At 38.9% G+C, this 11,796-nt stretch overlaps 1 pseudogene; it reads right to left on the reverse strand.

Annotated features, from left to right (window-relative positions):
- Positions 1-8,561: 8,561 nt before the first annotated feature.
- LOC145072581 (3-ketoacyl-CoA synthase 9 pseudogene) lies at positions 8,562-10,223 on the reverse strand (annotated as a pseudogene).
- Positions 10,224-11,796: the final 1,573 nt, after the last annotated feature.

The raw sequence follows: 11,796 nt of genomic DNA on the forward strand, positions 1-11,796 counted from the left end.
CATGCTGAACGTTCTGTATACATACTGTTGTTGTGATATTTATGATTATGTATTGTTGTGGTATTTTAGGGGAATCTCACTAAGCTTTGGGCTTACATTTTGGATTATGTTTCAGGTACCTCAGAGGATCGCGGGAAGCCCAAGGCGTGATCGTGCACCTCCTCATGTTTTTTATTTACGATTTTTGGATTTCTTTGATGTGAAACTTATTTTGAAAACAATTTTTATATAATGATGGTTTTGGGTTTGTTTAAAATGTTTAAAATTTTCTAGAATTTTATGAATGTTACAAAAAGTCTAAACTAGGTATTCTCATCTCGAAAAACTAATATTTGTACTAGTTACAGGTTTTACCAAGCTACGAAATTAGTTTGAGACTCGTACCATACATTTAAAACAAAATTATCCAATTAATGATGTTATGAGAAAACCATAAATTTCAGGAAGGATGGCCAAATCTATGGTGAAGCTCGGCATATTCGATATAAAGTAAGAGCCAATATCTGCAATAAAGTCAGAAGCACTAGTAGAATTTGAGGTTTAGTCTAGTGATTATCTAGAAGACGAAGTGGAAATAGAAACTCGACAACTTTGGAGCACATTGGGAAGAGGTGGTCGGATCAGGTACAGACATTGGAGGGTCATGGGAAGAGACCCAAGACTTCTGACCAACGTTTGAAAGGTTAGCAGGGCCAGAGTCAGTGCAACACGTGCAGGAAACTGCACGATGGAGTTTGCCATTCCAGGGGTTTGGGTTGCTACAAATGTGGTAGGGTTGGTCACATCAGCAGGGATTCTCCTCAAGGAGCAAGCCAATTATGTTTTCATTGCGATCAGGTGGGCCTTAAGAAGGCTGACTGTCCGATATTTTCGGGAGGAGTAAAGAGTGCACCCGCTCGGGCTACTTTGAGGATCACTGATGGACAGGATCAGTTTAAGGGCAGGGACATTGTGTGGAAGGTTTATGGTCAGAATTCAGCGGTTTAGTTGTCCAGTATCGCCATAATCTAGTGGTTTTAGCCATTATGCTTGTATTGGTTTTTAGAGGTGCTGAGAGAAGTGGTTTGTTGCTAAACCTTTAGTTGGAGCATCCGTCCTTTGAACTTCAAGATTTGAGTGGGATATCATTATATGTATATGGAACTATCAGTGTTGCAGAGATTCGGGAAGTGTTCAACAAGTCTTCAGGGGTTTGTGCGGTCTTTTGAAACGTCTAGTAATGGATCACTAGAAAGGGTAAGTGTTGGTTATCCGTGGATCGACTGTTAGAAAGTATGAAGGATTGGGAATCCTTCAACTCTTGTGTGCTTTGAGAATTTAGTCAATTCAAAGTGGGGGAGAATTGTCCAAGAATTCAGAAACAGGAGCGGTCTTGAAACATGGATGAGTTTCGCATCCCCATTGGGGCAAGGCGGCCCAAGTGGTTGTCTGGATTGAGGATTGTGTGAGTTGGGTGTCAGAAAACTCCCCAACATTGGGTTCGAATCTTCTTGATGTTTGGTGGCAGGCTTTGGGGGAACCCAGGTCGGGGTTCCCATCATGGATCGAGTTCAGATCAGGTGTTGGTTCAAGTGCGTGCTCGACACTGGATGTTTTCAAATTGATAAATTAGCGGTAAGGTTTTGGGCGACAATTGTAGTAAGGTGGAAGTATTGTAAGACTACGTGGTGGCCCGTAGAATTCATGAGTTCGCAGATAGAGTAGGAGTGTTGTAACACTGTGGGGTGGCCCACAACATTCATTGGTCCCTGTACAACGGTGAGGGTGTGGCAAATTGTTATTTGCTCACGATTTTCTTCAGATGATGTAGGCCAGGGTGGGTCAGTTCACAAATTTGTGGGAGGGCCGTAGCATGTTCGGAAGCAGGATATGGTAGGTCGTGGGAGATCGGGTATGATGTAAGACTAAAGATGTTCCGTAGCTTTCAACCTAGTATTGGGTTAAGGACGAGATGTCTGAGAAGTCATTGCCAATGAGGCTTTCTTTCGGAAGTCACAAGGGGTGACTATGTGGGAGTCTTTTGGCTCAACAACCGGGTTGGAACCCTTTATTTCGGATAATTGGCAGACGAGTTGGGACCAGGGAGGTCTCGGTGGATTTTGGAAAGTATTATCAGTGTTTCGGGAAGTATTAGTGATTCGGGCAGTATTAGTGTTTTGGGTGTCATGTATGTGTGAAGTAAAGGGTTGATTAGGCGAATGTTAAGTCACTCAGAGTGGGATTAAATAATCTCATAGTAATTGATTTGACCCTGTTGCGCAGTTCTCGTCTAAGTCTAACCATTGTAGGGATGAATCTTCTACTTGAAGGATTATCTTAACCTTCAATCGAGTATAAGTGTCTTGTAGCAGTATTTGGTTAATGGGATTGTTTCCATGGAAGCAGTGATGTGATCGGGGATTGGAAGCATTTTGTGGTACGAAGCTCTATGAGGTTGGCATGGTGGCGGTTCAGTATGGGAGATCTGACACGGAGTCACACCATTGAGACTTTAAGTTTTGGAATTCAGATGAGATAAGATTGGCCTTATTCAAGGAATTATAGTTTTGTTCTTCATCGGGCTTGCAGAACTATTCTAAGGATGGTTTCAGTAGTTCTGGATAGGCTCTTTTATGTTTAGAGTTGGAAGTGTTATGATTGATCTGTTATTCATTGAGCATTTTTCATGGAGTTTTTTTAGCGTGGGCGGTCTGTCGGGGAGTCAGACCAAGATAGATTTCAGGACTCAGAAAAGTAGAAGTGGTTGCAGAGGCTGAAGGTTTGATTGTTGGCGAATAGAAGTTTCAGTTTGGCGTTTCATCTGTCTAGGGAAGATTAATTTGTGCGCAAAATTTTCTATTATGATCATCAGGTTGGTTGTTTTGATATGAGTGTTAATAAGAAGTGATTTCGAGGACGAAATCTAATTTAAGTGGGGGGGGAGTTGTAACATCCGAACTCTAGAAGGTCAATTATAGAAATAAATTCCCTTTTTAGGGGCCAACTCATCAAGTTTATGGCATGAACCTGGCGTGTTGCAAGCTCTTGGGATGCGTGTTTTTGAGGACTAACTCGTCGGGTTGGTGAAGGAAACTCAACGAGTTGGACGTTGTTTGAGAAACCCTAATTTTTGGGTTTTGCACCCTATTTAAACACCCTAAGTTCCAGGTGGTGGCCTCATTTCTAGCCTCCATAGCCCCTAACCCTAATCTCAAAACCCTAGAGCCTCCTTGAGTGTTGTGAGCTCATTTTGGGTGTGTTTTGGTATGTTGGAAGCTCATTGAATGGAAGAAAATCTTGGTGCAAGGTGGTCGTTCAAGTAGGAGCTTTCAGATCTTGATTCTATGTTTCATTTCCAACACATCTTAGGTATAAAGTTCTAAAATTTCTTGTTATTTGCTTAGATCTCTTATTTGGTTAAATTACATGCTTTTAGCCATGGTTGGGTGATTGTTGGGGAAGCAGAAGTCCCAAGTGTTTATTCTTTCAGATCTATGACCTTCATGAGTTCTTTTGGCATAAAGGTGCCAACTTTATGGTCTTAAGGGCTTCATGCATCTATTAAGCTCTTCTTTTAGTCTCTTATGAGCTTTTGAGCCTCTCCTAGCCATGCATGAGTGTAAAGTTGGAAGCTTTATGTGACCATGCAATTTTAATGGACCAGATCTGTATTTTGGGGATTTGTCTTGGTGGTTTATTGTTTATTGATTAAGCCCTTAACCATTTAAGCCTAGGATTTGGGTTTTAAGCCCACTTGGTTGGTCCCTAGGGGTAAATTTGGAAACTTTATCCTTCTAGACGCTTTTTTCAGTTAACATCTGAGTGGGGAAGATGTTAGTTTCAATTTTGTCGGCTTAATAGATTAAGATGTTTGGTTCCTGATGAACTCATCGAGTTTTTAGGGTGAACTCGGCGAGTTGGGTTAACTTGGGCTTCTGACTTTGACTTTTGACTTATGTCTTTGACCTAGTTTGTCTCAAGGGGTGTTTGTGGTATCTGAATTGTAATTAAGGAAAATATGGGCTTAGGATAAGGCCCATATGGGATTGGGCCCAATTTGGAAAATTTGGCCATTAGTGGGTTGGGGCCTTCTTAGTTATTGGATTTGGGCCTCAGTTTTGGTTCATGTTGGGGTCAGGGGTAAAATGGTCATTTTACCCCAAGTATGGATGGTGTGCCTAAGAATGGAACCTAATTGCTAATTGGGTGTTATTTTGATATGTTAGATCGGAGATGTCATCTGGACAGCAGCTAGGGATTTCTTTTAGTAAGCTTCAGCATTCGAGGTGAGTCTCCTCATTGTCCTATGGGTCGAAGGTACCAATGCCGACCCATTTGGTTTATGCACTGTAGGAAGACCTGGGGATTAACTCTTTCCATTATGTATGAAAGACCAGGAGGCGACTCCTGGCACAATGTATGCAAGACCATAGTCTGAACTCTAGCAGTTAATTAGTTAAGTAGTGTAGATTGTATGCTAGTTGTCTTTGTGATGCTTTCATGGAAGACCCGGAGGTGGCTCCTAGCACTAGTCTGTATGACCCAGGGTTGTGGCCCCGAGATTGGCAAGAAAGACCACAAGACGGCTCGTGGCATAATGGCAAGACTATGTATGACACATATCACCTTTATTGATTATGGTATATGAATGTTATGTATGGATCACGGTTATGTATGACATGTATGGTATGTGGTATTTGGGGAACTCACTAAGCTTTATGCTTAGAGTTTTCAGTTTATGTTTCAGGTACTCCATTTTTCAAATGAAAGAGCTCGGGACGGTCGCAACGCATACACCCATGTTTTCCGCAATATGTGATCTTAAGGATGGGACTCTAATAATTGTTTTATTTGAAATGTTTCTAATGTTTAGAACTAAGTTACAATAGTGCTTTGATTATAATAAAAATGGAATTTTTACCTTGGATTTTGGGGTTGTTACATCTGATTTGTCTAAGGATGAGTAGAAATATGAATCAATTATTGCTCATTTGAAGAGAATGCTTATTTTCTATATTCATGAAGTTGCACAAATGGATATAGAAATAGCATCTGTTTTGAAGAAAAGGCCAGTTGTGAAACATGAAGAACAACCGACGGACATCCGAAAGCTGAAGCTAGGTAAAATCAGGAAAGAAAAATGGAGTGTGGTGTGTCGGCAAAAAGAAGGTAAAAATGTTCAAAAGAGCATGTTTTTCTTACTTGACAAACAATTATATTCAACCGCTGCTCTAAACAACATTATGGGTCTAACTGAAGCATGAAAAGCCAACGATGCTACTAATCTGAAATGTTTTACTAATATGATCAAGAGGTATCTTGTAATCAGAAAACACCCTTCTGAATCTAATGACGCGGCAGTTCAAGGTTGAGAAGAGATAACCATGAAGATTCTCCTTCCTTATTTGACACAAAGGAGGAAATTGTTGGGCTTATTAGTATCGTGTCAAATGTATATTGTATAGGTTATTTATTGTTGAGATAGGCCTGTCCATTCTCTGTTTCGTGCTTATCCGTCGAGCCTATATATTGCATGCATGTAACAATTAGGGTTATACAAAGTATTGCCCTACCTAACTCTCACAGAGAAGTTCTCATTGAACTCTTATAGAGCTTTGATAATCTAAGCATTCGGCACTATTTTGATTATTGTTCTTTTTATTTGATTCACATTGTTGTTTATAGAATCTATCGATCTATTTTATTATTTCTAGAACCTGTTCAACTAGTTCATCCTTACTATCACGCACATATCCCCATGGGAATACGGATCAAGTCAATTGGGTAAAGGGGACCCTGAAAATCTCCAAAATATAACCTCAAAAAACACTTGATGCTGAAACCCTGTGTTCGTTGGTGATAGAGACCTCAACGGACACTCCAAATCTCTAAGAATCATATCAAAACTCCTCCCGAAAGACTGAGACTCAAAAGACCGACTCACATCCGAGTCAAAAAGCACAAGAGCAGGCAAGGGTTTTACTAAGAAGGTACCTAGCAGAATCATAAACATAAGCATACTATAAAATAATCTAACGGAATAATAAATGAGAACATACTAGTAACGATGTTAGACGCCGCCTTGGCCTCCTTTGTTGTGAGCTGGAACGCATGACCTCGAGCCCTTGGGGGCTCCGTCCTGCCATGTCGTCTATCTGTGATTCTCGAAGTAGAAGTAGTCGGTGTTAACACCGGTTTGGCAGAAAGCAAGGGACATTGGGCCTTCACATGGCCCGCCTGCTCACAATGCTATCTAATCCAGGAAATCGGTGACGGAGCCTGCTGGCAACTGTCCTTCACATAATGCCCATCCTTTCCACATTTATGGCACCTAGAAGAATATCGACAACCACCCTCACTAACCTTTCTGCACTTGCCACAAGTACGACCCCTTTGTCCTCTAGATTGAGAATCAGCAGGCTTGAACCGCTTCGCCGCAGGCTAGGATTTAATCTAAGCCTGACATTGCTCCCTCGTCTGGGTCTCTATCTTAATCTCACACCTCCTTATGGAATCATGAAGCTCAGTGAGAGTACTGTATCGCTAGGTAGACACAAATTGTCGAATATCCGTCTTGAGCATGCTCAAGTACCGAGTCATCCGGGCCTGCTCCGTAGTAGCAAACTCAGGGAGTAAGAGGCTTGGGAAGTTGTGTCACCGAAAATCGCATACCACATGACTTATTGTTTCCATCATGTGCTTGAACAATCATGTAGGTACAACTATACAACATAACATATGTGAATCGACACCTCTTTCTTTCCACTGTCTTCCATCGTTATCAAACCAATATAAATTGACTTTACTAAAAAGTAGAAAAATTAAAGGTTAATATCATAACCATATAATAAACAACAAAGCAAAATAAGACCATATCAAGAAGGATATACTACAGATTGAGAATAGCATCATTGTCTTCTTACACAGTATTAACATCGACTTCTTCAAGCTTGACGATCGGAGCAACTTGTGCTCCGCTGTCTTTGGTGGTTTCCTCCTCTCTATGGATCATTGTTTGCCATTAAGGTTGAAGATTGTAGAAATCAAAAAATCAATTGTTTCTAGGACTATTCGTAAAAAGGAAATCGATGATTCTTAAGGCAGAATTGCAACCAGACGGGTTGGGGAAGAAGAAGAGTGTGGTGTTCTTGTGACTTCTTTTTTTCCCTATTTTTTAAATTGGTTTTTTAAATAACAATATAAAATAAATTAAAAAGCATATAATTTTTTTATATGGATGATAGACCAACCATGATGAAAATCAAAACACATGGAACTTATAAAATAAAATAATAAATAAATAAATAATTAAAGATTAACTTTATTTATAAAGATTTGTCATTATATGTTAGCTTTTTATATAAACTGTAAACTCATACTACTTGTTAGTTATCTTATTTTCAATCGAAAGATAGATACATAATAATAACTATAATTTATAATATACTTAACAATTAAATTTATACACAAAATGATATCATTTTTTCCACACGATTCTTTTGTGATTTTTATATAAAGAAAACAAAGCAACACCTAAAAATTTGTTTTTTCTAAAACCCAAAAATCAATCCATTAGTCATATATGATTTGTGTAACTGGTAACCTTTTTTCCTCTTATTTTTTTTTTTCAGGGCCTCAAATATATTTAAAACCGTCTAGACACCAGCAACAGCGGAGCTGTGTTCCCGGCGGTATGGCAGGTGTCGACCACCGTATACTTCCCAAACGGAACCACTCTCCGTCCACCCTCATAATGTCGAACATGAGGTAGACAACGAGCTGATCATTTAGAATTTATATATCAAACACTACCGACCTAATGATTGTGGATAAGATGACAATGTTACAGCTACTTCTCAGAATATGGTAGGACAAGAGAAGTTATATCGAGAAAACGACATAAGTAGCCTTTAAGAGGGCGGTAGCTTGGTGGTATATATATGCATATAAAATATTTTGAAGAACCTGCAAGTGCAGATAGTGAATCCTATTCAACCATGTTTTAAATGGCATTGACCTCGACTAACCGTATCAGATTGCTACCACATCTTATATATCCAAAACACATTCTTGAGGCATTCGGACCATGTCTTATGTAATGAGTAACATAGAATTACTAATCGACCCAACAAAGCATTTACTGTGAGTGAAACTGTACGATTCATAAAGGAAAAGCCATATTCAATGGTAATTTCACATTCTAGCTTTGAAGTTAGCTCTTATAAATAAAATTATTAGCTTTGACACTAGTTTGATAAACACTACAAATAACTTTCTTTCATTTTCATTTCTTTGTATCACCTTTAATTTCACGTGTACGTAAACTAAAGATTAATAGAAATATTCAAATATCACTCGAATGGGAAAGAGACAGTGTAAGTACCATCATTAGTCTATAATTTAACACGAAAGAATAAAATATATTATATATAAAATCGACGTCATGCATCTTTGACTACTGTTAATGAACACAACAACTTCCAATATTTTCTTATAATTAAAAAAAAAAAAAAAAAACAAATAGAGAATACAAGTATACAACCCTTTAAGTTCAATAAGTCCAATCATACTTACTTCAAGAGTTGGAAAAACAAGTCAAACTAGGGTATATATATGATATTTTATAATTCTCCAACACTAAAATAATACATTTACACACATATTTCTACAGGGAATTTATGAATGCAATCGGCCCACGGGTTACTATCCGACGGGTTGACGGTTCGAATGGCTTCCCAAACGGCGCTGTTACATTTAAAACCGCTGCCGAAAGCTATTTGCCAAACACGGTTTCCTTTCTTCATACGCCCTTTAGCCTCCGTGTAAGCCAGCTCATACCAGATCGAGCTTGATGACGTGTTTCCGAACCTATACAACGTCATCCTCGACGGCTCCACGTGTTCCTCCGACAACTGCAAGTTCTTCTCCAGCTCGTCTATAACTGCCCTCCCGCCGGCATGAATACAGAAGTGATCAAACGCAAGCTTGAAGTCCGGTATGTAAGGTTTTAATCTGGAGTCTGTTAGTTTTCTTGCGATTAGGGTGCCGAAGAACAAAAGCTGCTCGCTGATCGGAAGGACGAGTGGGCCTAAAGTGGTGATGTTTGCTTTTAATGCACCACCGGCTATCGCCATCAAGTCTTTGGATAGTGAAACTCCGACTTTTCCGGCGTCGTCTTCTTCTTGGTAGACGCAGTTGAATGCGGTGTCATCAGATCCACGGTGGGTTCGTACGACGTGAAGGAGTTTGTATTTTGCACGGCGTTTATCGGTGGACTTGTTTGATAAAAGCACGGCGGCGCAACCGACTCTAAATAAACAGTTTGGGATCAGCATTGATTTTTTGTTCCCGAAGTACCAATTTTGAGTTATGTTCTCCATGCTGACGACAATTGCGTAGCTGTTACGGTGTACCTGTAGCATGTCTTTGGCCAAATCAACGGCGATCACGCCGGCGCTGCACCCCATACCACCGAGGTTAAAGGATTTAATATTTCCCCGGAGTTTGTATTTGTTGACTATTATGGAAGATAGCGACGGGGTCGGATTAAAAAGACTGCAATTCACAACCAAGATTCCAATATCTTTGGGATCAAGGTTGGTGGATTTGAACAGATTATCAAGAGCTCCAAACATAACTTGCTCCGCTTCTTCTCTAGCAGCGGCCATGGAAGGTACCGGCGGAACGCTGTGCAGCGCCGGTGGGAGATAAGTCTCTTCTCCAAGACCAGAACGTTCAAGTATCTTCCTTTGGAACTCCAGCGCTGACTCATTGAAACCTCCATGCAGTTTCGAGCGTTCCATGAACACGTCGAATTTGACTTTCAAGTTTTCCGGCGGACGGTAACATGAGTAATCAACAAGGTACACGTGTCTTGGTCGACTCATAAGGTAGACAGTGGATCCAAGAACGGCAACTCCAGATAACGCCATGACGGCGATGAAATTATACTGAAGATGAAGATACAGTTTTCCGATTTCATCAAGGTTTACCTGGGAAGCATGGACAGCGGTGATGGCGATAAGAGGGAGGAATAGGAGGGTAACAAGGTGTCTCATGAGGTAGTGGTAGCCTAATTTGACGTATTTCAGCTTAACACTATTGAGAAAGTTTGGAAGTGGGTGACTCAGTTGTTGAATCTCGACGGTGGTGGCGCTTTCAGCGGTGGACTGGTGGAGAGAAGTGGTGGCCATTAGTGGTAGTGGTTGAAAGGACTGGTTTTGTGGAGAGTTGGCGAAGAGGGGAAATACTATATATAGAGAAGGATAGTTAGAAACTAGAAACGGTATGGAACAATTAACTTTGAGAAATAAAGTCGATCCAACCATCAACTGCCAAGGTCCACGTGTCGTGAATTTGAATGGTTTCTTCAATAATTGGTTATATTATTATTACTTATCCTAATGGAAAAATATAGTGTCCCTAAACTAGATTATTGTTTATTTATTTACAAGTTTTTGTTAAAGCTATTTATTTGTTATAAAAATGAATCTTACATTTTTATTCTCCTTCAAGGTACTCAATTGTATTATATAGACGGCTCTAAAAGTTATGTTGAAGGTCATTTACAAAACACACACAATTTTGGATGTTTTATAAGGATTTGACCTCTAGATCTATTGTGATCTAGTGTCTCGAGTTACACTACACCACCACTAAACTACGTACGTACGTATCATCACGATTGACATGGAAAATGTTAAACATCATATTTTATTTTTTACATGCAAGTTTTCATATTTTAACTATATAACATGTATTTATTACGTTCTATCAAACATTAGAAGAGTTTGGTTTTTATAGTTGGAACTCTAAACTATAATTTTTACTACATAATGTCATTAAGTTTTATGATTAATAACTTAGTTCAACACCTTCATCGTAATTGATTGATGGTTATCGTAACATCACAATCAATGTGGGTATATGTTTCTTAGCATGTGAACTGCAATCGAGGCTCACAAGCATCGCTTTAGATGATTTTGTAACACACGCAAAATCATGATGGCTATCATATTAAATGACATATGTTGTTATGTATTTTAAAAGACATTTACGGGTGTAGAGTGTTAGCTTAATAAAAATATTGGGTTTCATATGAACATGTATATTTTAATAGATATTTATGGTGTAGAGTGTTAGCATAATAAAAAAAATATTGGGTTATTTTTTCATTGACCTTTTATTTAGGCATAAGTTCACCATATATACCTTCCTTATTTATGTATTTATAGTTGTAATTCACTTTTTATTTCAATAATAGACCTTAGTTTTATTCCTTTGATTTATTTTTATTTTTTTTTTATCAATTTATACGCGAGGTATTAGAGCGCTATTCGATTCATGTCTATTAATTTCATGAGGGAAAATGACTCTTGAGGGTAATTAACTTTTGCGTTTGTACTCATTTGGTCCCTTTTCTTTTTTTTGTATTCAATATACCATCGAACTTGTTGTCGGTGTTTACCATAGCCCTTTTGACCGGCTTTTGACCTGTGATAGCCGGTCAAAGGGCTATGGTAAACACCAACAACAAGTTCGATGGTATATTGAATACAAAAAAAAGAAAAGGGACCAAATGAGAACAAACGCAACAGTTGGTTACCCTCCTGATTCATTTTCCCTTTACTCATTTACAACAAATCCCACATCATCTCCTACTGATATTAATAACTTTTATGAGATTCATTCTTGCTTCTCTTCAAAACATAACCTACGAAAGGACATTATTCATACATGTACAACTTTGTAATGCACTTGAATATTTATTAGGGGAATCTTGACTAAGCAGGCGCATTTCATGACTACATTTACATT

The sequence above is a fragment of the Lactuca serriola genome, chromosome 9, assembly GCF_051521515.1.
Source record: "Lactuca serriola cultivar US96UC23 chromosome 9, Lser_US96UC23_V15, whole genome shotgun sequence".
In the NCBI taxonomy this organism is placed as follows: Eukaryota; Viridiplantae; Streptophyta; class Magnoliopsida; order Asterales; family Asteraceae; genus Lactuca; species Lactuca serriola.